Genomic DNA, 8574 nt, shown 5'->3' on the forward strand with positions numbered 1-8574 from the left:
GGCCGGCGGGAGGGGCGTCGGCCGAGGACGCGGGCTGGGCGGCGGGGAGGCGCTCGGCCCGCCCGGTGCAGCGGCTCCGCGCGGCCCGGACAAAGGCGGCGCGTTTCTAAAGAGGCAGCGGCCCCTGCAGGCGGCCGCGGGGATGACGGTCCGGTCGAGCCGGCTGAGGGTGCGGGTCGAGGGCGTGGCGGCCCGGGCGTTTGGGGTTCCCCGAGCGGCCAGCTACCCCTCAGGGCTTTGTCCGCAGGCCGGGGAACGCGGGGTGCGTCTCGGCGCGGCCGACGCCCTTCCTCGCTTCAATAAACACCGGAGGCCAACCCCCTCCGCCAGCAGCCCTTTGCTGGGGGAGCCTTGCTCCATTTTTCAGTTGGAAAACAGGCTCGAAGCTTCGCCGACTTCCTAGGGCCCCACCTGTCTTTGTGACCCAGGGAGGGGACTCAGGCTCAGGCCTGCCCCTACCTCCACAGGTGTCCGCCCCCACCCCGCCCCGTCCCCTCCCGTGGATGTCGTCTCCCGCCCAGGAGCTCCTCTTCAGAGCCCACTTGCTTGGTGCCCCCCACCCCTATACAGAGTCAGGCCCGACTCTAGGGCCAGAGAACCCAGTGATGCACCCTCACACTCTGGGGACACCTGCACAGCTGTCCCGCCTTCCTCTGCGTGGGGTGGGGAGGGGGGAGCTCTCCTGAGTCTTCAGCCAGCCCCTGGGTCAGCATCCCTGCAGGCTGCCTGGAGGCCACGTGGATGGGGATTGGCTGGCAGGGGGTCCCTGGGATCCTGTGCTCCGGGAGGCCTTGGGTCCTCCCTGTGGCTGCAGCATCCTGGCTGAGGGCTTGGGAATCCCCCTGGGAACCCAGCCAATGTCCCCCAGAGGCTGAGGGGCTGATGACTGGGAGGCCTGGCACGTTCTGCCTTCTCATCAGACCTGCCTCCCTCCTGACCGCAGAGGTGGCTTGGGTGAGGTTGGCAGAGCATGGGGGAGCAAGGCCGGCTGGCCTTCCAAGGGCAGGTGGGGCCTCTCTGAGTCCAGTGTTCCCATCTGCACACAGAGTCACAGGCAGCCTCACAGGCTGGACACCACTGCTGGTGCCTGAAGCCCTCCAGCTGCTGCATGTGGCACCAACCTTTGCCCGCTGCGCCCCGGTCACCCTTGTCCCAGGCTTGGCTTACTGGGTCATTGTGGAGCACACTCGATTCCCAGACACGTGGGAGGTAAGTGGGAGTCAGGACCCCTAGCCTTGGTGTTCTTGGCCCGCCCCCAGCCACCACGCACAGCCGCCTCCCCAGTGGATGCTGGGTGCCACCGGTGATTCCTGCCACGGAGCGGAGGCGTGTCCCCCACCGTGCAGGCGGGGAGCCTGAGGTCGGGCTCACAGCGCTGGCAGGAGGCAGAGGCTTGTCCCTGGTGTCAGCCCTCCCACCACGGCCCATGCACGTGGCCGCAGCACCCAGCTTCCAGACCGGGAAGAAGTTCTCCCCTCAGGCCCATCTGAGACCAGAGGACTGGCCCCGTCACTCTCAGTGGTTGTCATTCTGAGGTCAGGGTGAGTGTGGACCTGGACCCAGTGCTCCTGGGTGGCTGTAACTATCTAGGCCCCCAGGTGCGCCCACCACTGCTAAAGCCTGTAGATTCAAAGCCCTTCCTGGCAGCAGTGGGGGGCACCCGTTCTGGGGCCACACGTTTCACCCTCCGAGCTCGGATGTTCTGGCTCTTCTGGCCTGGGGCTTGGGCCTACCATGCACCCAAAGGTCTGTGTGGTGGGAGTGAGCTGAGGCCTGCAAGCCACTGTGGACTGTGGGAGAGGACACTGGGAGACTGTTTCTCCCAAGTCAGCACCACGGCCAGCGCCCTCCTTGTTGGCTGCGGAGCCTGGGAGATGACCCCTATGTGGGGGGGCCGTGGGTGTTGGCTGGGGAAGGGGGAGATGGGTGTGGACCCACAGGGAGAGGGGTGCTGAGCAGGGCTGGGTGGCAGATCAGCCTGCCTCCAGCAGGAGGCTGTGGGGGGTGGGCGTGTGGTAAGGGTGTGGGTACACCCAGGAAAGCCTGGGGGACGTGCTGCAGCCTCTGGGGGTCAGTAACCGGGGCCAGAGCTGGAGACACCGTGGGAAGGGCCTGGTTGCACTCTGAGGACCAGCTGCTGGGCTGCCCAGTGGGGATGGAGAGATGACAGGCTGTGGTCCAGGCCACACCTATATGAGCTGCCCAGGCTTTCTGGACATGTGTCTCTGGGGCCAGGAGGCTGTGGACACCTTGCTCTCAGGGCTGCACAGCCTGCTCCCCCGCCTGGGCTGAGCTTCTGCCTGAGCTGACCCCGCAGCTGCCACACGCAGGGAATGGCCTCTGTCAGCTCTCCCGTTCCGCCCCTCTGGTGAGGCCACATTCCTGGCTGCCTCACCCTCACCCCATCCTGGGGACCAGCCCCCGAGATCAGCCTGTCGGGCAGGAGAGGCCCTGTGGGCTGTGTGACCTCGGCCCAGGCCCTGGCCTTGCTGAGCTCGGGGCAGCAGGTGGACGAGGTGGACACTGATGCCTCCTGGCCTTCATCCCTGAGGGGGCATGCGAGAGTCTCCCTCAAGCCTCCAGGTCCTCTGGCACAATCCAGCCTGGACCAGGGGACACTTCCATCGTGGCTGGTACCGGGTGATGGGTTTCAACCTGCTCGGAAGCTCCCAGGGGCTGTGTTCCATCCTGCAGAGACAGGCCTGCGGTGGCTTTGCTTGGTGGCTGGTGTGGGACTTGTGGGCATGTGGTCCCCTGACGGCTGTCTGGGGAGGGATGGGGGCACAGGGCATGGTTTCTGCTGCACGCACGTCAGGCCACCCTGGGTTACCCGAGGAAGGACCTGATTTTGCCCAAGTGCTGCTCCAATGTGACCCTTCCTGGTACTGAGTGGGTGGCTGGGAGTGTGATCCCAGTGCCAGGGAGCTGGGGGGTGTTGGCCTGCCATCTGGCCTCTCAGTGGAGGGCAGCTGCCTGCTCGAGGCCCAGAGGAACTCTGTGCCAGGCCTGCTAAGTGCATCACCCCCTTCTGTGCTGTGGTGCAGACACCACCGCCACCACCCACTTTACAGACAGGACAGTGGAGGCCAAGGGGACTTGGGTAGACCCACGCCCTGGCAGCCCCTCCCGCTGTTTCACCTGTCCCCCACCCCAGCCACAGGGCTGCAGAGGGTGTTCTGGCCCCTGTGACCATCAGCCCTGTGTCCCTGAGGAGTCCCTCTGCCCAGCTTTGCTGATATTAGGCCACCATTAATCCACTTCCTCATCTCTTATTCATCAAAGCCACATGCAGCAGCTGCTGGGGCCGTGCAGGGAAGGGGTGACAACCCGACCCCCGGCAGCCGCATGCCCCGCATCCTGCTGGGCCTGCCCAGCTCCAAACGACTCCAACCTCCACAGCAGTCAGAAGCCTCTTCCCACAGGGAGGCCTCAGGGGTTCACCCTGCAGGGCGTGCCCCTCCCACCCACGGGAGGTGTGTGCGTGACACCATGTTGGCCCTCACGCAGCCCCAATCCCCGGTCCCATGGCCAGTCTCTGGGATGGGAGCCTGGGCCTGGGAAGGGGCTGTGTGGAGCTGTGGCCCTGGCCCCTGCCCTCCCGCCCCCGGCTGCATCCCTTCTCCTGACTCCTAGGCTGGGCTGAGTCCCCAAGGCTCCCTGCGGGCAGGCGCAGCGTCCTGTCTCAGGGAGTGTAGGTGGCCGGCCCCTGCCTGGGAGCCAGCTGGGGCCTTGCTGGGGCCTGAGTAGGACACTCCTGGTCCCTGGGGAGCCCAGAGTCTGTGCAGGGGCCGCACTCCGGAAGGCAGGGTCCTCAGGCTTCGCCCCAGGCGGCAGGCTTGATTCGCGCCCCTCCCCCACGCCTGCAGGGAATGCAGATCCTTCCAGAGCCACCCACCCAGCAGTGACAGCTAAATTGGGAGCCGCTGTTCACACCAGGAGCCGGCGAGCGGTCAAAACCGGGTCGGGGGAGGGGGCACTGGGCCCACAAGCGCCCAGCAGGCTGGGGAAGGCGGCCGGGGCTGCCGGGTGGAGTGGGCATGAGTGGAGGGTAGGGTGGACTGTGCAGACCCGCCCGGAGCCACAGGGAGAGGTTCCTGTGGGGCCGACCCGGGCTGAGTGAGCACCCAGTGCTGCTTTTCCTGGGGTTCACTGGACCCCGAGACCTTCTCCAGGCTGCCTCAGTCCATGGGGCGTGAAGACTGATTCCATTCTCCCAGTGGAGGGGCAAAGGGCAGGGTAGGGCCAGTCCAGCTGGAGCTCAGCACTCGCCCCCAGAGTGTACTGTGAAGCCCCCGGCCCTCCTCCCCTCAATGCCTTCATCCGCTCCATTTCTCAGTCATTTAGTCATTCAACAAACACACTGAAGGCCCATTCCAGATACCCTTAAGTGTCTCCAGACTCAGGTCCTCTCACTCTCACAGGATACAGATTGGGAGGCTGAGCTCCAGGGGGAAAGCCTTGTCCTGGGGTCACTTCTGTACGGAAGGGTCACCCAGAAGCCCACAGGGACTGACGTTCAATGGAGTGGGCAGCTGAAGCAGAGCCAGCTTGGGATTCACCCACTGCCCCGACACCCTGCTGGGGGGCTCAGCCTGAGGTCCCGAAGCTCTGCCCCTGGCAAACGGCTCTTCACCCTGGAGCCTCCGGACAGAGGGCCATGCCCCACACCCCAGCCTATTCTGGAGCGAGCCTCACCTTGCCCCCTGCCCCCTGCCCCCTGCCCAGGGTCACAAGCAGGGAACAGGACAGGGGCCAGACGTTGCCTTCAAGTGATAGAGGCCTCAGTGGCCAGTCCTGGAGACTAGGGTCCTGCCTGGGACTCTCCAGGTGCAGTTCCGAGCTTCCTCATCTGTTCAGCAGGTCCTATTGCCCGCCTTCCCCCAGGGCTGAAGGGCATGTGTGCAATGTCTGGCTTGAGGAGGGGGCTCCAAGGCGGCTGCAGCAGCAGGCAGGCCTCTGAGACCGGGGTATTTTTAGCCAGGATTCCTGCTGACAGGCCAGGCTGGCCGAGGTTTGCTGCCAGCCGCAGAGGCGCTTCTCCCAGCCTGCATCAGGATGCACAGGGTCTTCCCTCCCCAGCCCAGCCCCTGCTCCGGGCCTCTGCCCCTCACCTATCCAGGTGCAGCCTTCCCGGTCAGGGGGCTGGTTCCTCCCAGGGGGGAGGCTGTCCCAGGTCAGACACTCCGGGAACTGAGCCTGGCCCTGGGGGACTGCTGAGCGCAGGTGAGGGGAGACCCTGCTACGGAGCCATCTGCTGCCCAGGTCCTGGGCCTCGGGCTCGGGTTGCCACTCCTGACTCGCCTAAGGGTGGGGTTTCTGGGAGGCTCTAGTCAGCGCACGGGCTCCAGGCTGCAGGGTCTGTCCGAGGGCCCCCTGGCTGCAGCCTCTCTGCCCCGCTGCCGGCCCCCTCCGGAATGACTAGTCAGCAGAGTGGCCAGAGCCACCAGCCCCGGGCCCGGCTCCTCGCCCCCCGGACACCACTGCCTAGTGCCGCCCACCTGCTCCGGCCACTGGGTCTCTCTAGCCTGTCCTACAGGGTGGGCGGCTCTGCATGTGAGCACGGGGCCACGCCTGGGCCCGCAGAGCTTCCTGGCTCAGCCAGAACCGTGTCCCTTCCCACAGACAGGAGAGGACACCCGGAAAGGTACTGCGCCCGGGCCGCGCCCTCCGCACGCTCCACTCCCCAGGGGCAGGGGCCGAATCACGGTCCAGCACGCTGGACAGCGCCGCGCCTGCGCACTCTGCGCGAGGGCGGGCCGGGGGCGGGGCCGCGGGCGCAAGTCAGGGGCGGTGGCCCGGCGCGGGGGTTGCGTCGGGGGGGCCCCCGCTGGAGTGCCGACTGGTGGTTCTCTGGGTAAATCAGGAGGCCTTGCCAAAGTAATTCTGAGCAAGCAAAGAAACCCTGGAAAAAATTTTAAAATAAGCATACTGAGGGAGACGGGCCATGTGGGATCCCAAAATATACTTTAGAACCACAGTAATTAACACAACCCATGGACAGTCAGATGATGGGAGAGAAAGCCCAGAAAGAGGCTTCAGTGCGAATGTGAGACGGGAGCAGGTGAAATCCAGGAGGAGAAACGGATTATCCAATAAATAATTCAAAATATATAACAAATACATCATTTTAGGACAACTAAACAGACATTTGGGGGATATGTTTGGATTCCCTACCCCACTCCTGATACTAAAATAAGTTCCAAATGGACTACAGCTTTAAAAAGTATAAAACCCATAAAACTACTACAAGAAGAAGGAAAAAAACCTGTAAATTGAATCATTCTAGGAACTATACAAAAACCAGAGATGGATATATCCAACCTCATAAAAATAAAAGGCAGATGCTTGGCAGTGAGTGGGGGGCACAAGATAAAAAGATAAACAGCATACTGTGGGAATATCTGCGACTCACCTCACAAAAAGACACTTTCTGCTACATTCAAAGAATTCTCACCCATCAATGACGAAAAGACCAACAACTCAAGAGAAAAAAGACCAAGATATGAAATGAGTCCATCAAAACAGGCTCAAGCTGACTCAAAATAAGAAACATACAAATGTAAATTATGGCGGGATAAGCGACCCTGGTGATCCAATGCAGGGGCTGTGGGTTCAATCCCTGGTCAGGGAACTAAGATCCCATGTACTTTGTCCCAGATGCCACATGGTGTGGCCAAAAATTAAAAAAAAAAAAAAAAATGACAGTGAGATGCCGTCTCCTGACCCTCTGACAGGGCAACAGAGCCCATTAAGGCTCAGGGACTCACGTTGTGAGAGGTGGTGGTGCTTTAGTTGCTAAGTCATGTCGGACTTTCTTGACCCCGTGGACTGCAGCCCACCAGGCCCCTCTGTCCATGGGATTCTCCAGGCAAGAATACTGGAGTGGGTTGCCATTCCCTTCTCCAGGGGATCTTCCTCACCCAGGGATCGAACCTGGGTCTCCTGCAAGCTGCAGGCAGATTCTTTACCTACTGAGCTACAGGGGAAGTCCTGTGAGAGAGGGCACGCCTGCATAGATGGCTGGGGGTGACGAGGTGAAGGAGTCAGCCTCAGGTGGGGCTGGGCCGTCAGATGCTTGGAGACGGAGAGGGACACACACTCCTGGGCCCCTTTTATCCACATCTCAGGTTGGAGATCCAGTGACAACAGAAAATAAATCGTTATTTGCAAATAGCCCAAATGCCCTCCGCCCCAGCTGTGGCGGGCAGCAGGCAGGGGCTCTCCTGGTGCCCAGCCATGTGGTGCCCGCACCAGGTGCCCCGCCATCTGCCCGTGTCCTCGCTGGCGTGGGGCTAGCAAGACCTGCCCTAGGCTGTCGCCCCGCGGTCCCACTTCTCAGCCACAGGGCCCGACTGACAGGGGCATGGAGGCCCTGCGCTCCCAGCACCCCCAGGAGGGCCACCACCCATCCCCGGGAGTCCTGTTGACTTTGCCCACACCGCTGCGTCACATCCAAGCCAGGCCCACTGGTCATGGGCCAGCAGACTCTGGGCTCCCATCCGCTGGCTGCGTGTCCCCAGTCAGGCCCTTGCCCTTCCAGCCTCAGGCCCCTGTTGCTGAAATGCAGTGACACCAACTTCTTAGGAGGTGCAATTAACAAGCGAGGGGCAGGCAGGAGGGATGTGGGGGGAGCGGCCTCCCTGGCGGGGTCCCTGACTTTGCAGGTGCCGCGTGGGGCTATCCGTGGGAGGTAAGGAGACAACAGTCTCATTTGGAGAAGAGGTGGGTAATTTAGGAGCGCTGCCTGGAAGAGGCAGGTGGCTGCTCCTGAGTGCTGGGCTGGGGTGGCTAAGGCTGACTGTCCTGTCCTCAGGGACCAACTTGGTGCCCATGAAGAGTGAGCGGGTGCTTGACCCGCTGGACCGCTGGGCAGCCCCTGGGGCTGTGCTTCGGGGAGCAGAAGCTGGGTGGGACCTGCTCTCACTGCAGCCGAGCATGGTCTCCCTTGTCCATCTCTCACCAGCTTGTCTTGGCCTGGCAGAGCCTTTAGGGGGGAGAAGGTCATCCTTTCAGTGGAGGCTGATGGAGGCGGGATGGCAGCGGGAAGGGGCTGAGAACTGGGGGAGACGCCTGCAGAGGCTGCTCAGCTGCCCAGTCAGAAGCTCCTCCTGTGTACCCCTTGGGGAGCAGGCTGTGCCCCACCCAGGCCCCAGGATGCGGAGACCCCGTGTGGGGGACCGGGCTCCCGGGAAGGAGAGTCCAGCCCCAGGAGCGTGGATCACAGCCGCACACGCGTCGGGTGCTGATCATGGTGCAGACGTGGCCGCGGCCTGGCCCAGGTCTGCAGATGGGGGACTGAGGCCCAGGAGGGCGCCCACGTGCACAGGAAGTGAGGAGGGGGAGCCCACAGCCCGGTGAGCGGGCGGGGGTCACCGTCTCTGCCCCACCAGGCCTGACTCCCTCAAGCCCCCGATGCCCGGTGGGTTGGGGGCCCAGCTGATGAACCACACCTCTGTATCCCTTTGTTCTTGAGGAGTTTCAGGGACTCAGAGGCAGTTCCTTCAGTGGGTAAAGGACATCAGGTAAAAAACCGAGGAAAGAAGGAGTACAGGCTGCAGTTGGTAACAGTGACGT

This window comes from Bos grunniens, chromosome 17 (assembly GCF_055505025.1).
Source record: "Bos grunniens cultivar Pamir isolate PY7600 chromosome 17, Bosgru_T2T1.0, whole genome shotgun sequence".
Classification (NCBI taxonomy): Eukaryota; Metazoa; Chordata; class Mammalia; order Artiodactyla; family Bovidae; genus Bos; species Bos grunniens.